This window comes from Oncorhynchus keta, unplaced genomic scaffold, assembly GCF_023373465.1.
Source record: "Oncorhynchus keta strain PuntledgeMale-10-30-2019 unplaced genomic scaffold, Oket_V2 Un_contig_11573_pilon_pilon, whole genome shotgun sequence".
NCBI lineage: Eukaryota > Metazoa > Chordata > Actinopteri > Salmoniformes > Salmonidae > Oncorhynchus > Oncorhynchus keta.
In genome coordinates, this window is record NW_026277548.1 from 1 (window position 1) to 617 (window position 617).

A 617-nucleotide genomic window follows, 5' to 3' on the forward strand; every position below is an offset into this window, starting at 1 on the left:
GAAGACACTCTTAAAGTCTGCAGGGTAATCAACTGGCCACATCTAAAGTCAAGCCACATGTCACAGTTGAGCTGCCTTGTTAAACCCTAAAAATAAATAATAACATGATTGCGTTTGAAAATACCCATTAAGCCATTTGTTAAGATTTCAGCCATGTGGACCTGTTGTCCTACTGTGCTGTAGTCAGGATGGCCGAGCGGTCTGCTGGGCGCTGCGTTCAGGTCGCAGTCTCCATGGAGGCGTGGGTTCAAATCCCACTCCTGACATACCTCAAGGTAAACATTTTGACATTTGCTGTATGGTTAGTGAGAAAGTCCATATTGCAAACGTACGGTCCTTACTAGACGTCCGAAAACGTTTTTGTGCAAATTTTATGGACGGCTTCGGGCCGAGCGGCAGGGCCGGTCCTAACGGGAAGTCATCAAATGAACTTTGTCCGACATTCGGTTTCCGTTTTATAAAATAATCAAATTTTTGGTCATTTTTCCGCTGTCCCGGAAAATCCCACAAGAGGGCATAAGCTATCATATTGCTATATTGGACAAAACATCACGAATCACGACGGGGCCTTATATGGAAAACTGAAAATATTTCAAGCCGAAACCTGGTGAGCGTAG

At 44.6% G+C, this 617-nt stretch overlaps 1 non-coding gene across 1 annotated transcript; it reads left to right on the top strand.

Annotated features, from left to right (window-relative positions):
• The first annotated feature begins 182 nt into the window (after positions 1–182).
• On the top strand, positions 183–266 carry trnal-cag (transfer RNA leucine (anticodon CAG)). Its single transcript has one exon. It is a non-coding gene; the product is annotated as a tRNA-Leu (tRNA).
• Positions 267–617: the final 351 nt, after the last annotated feature.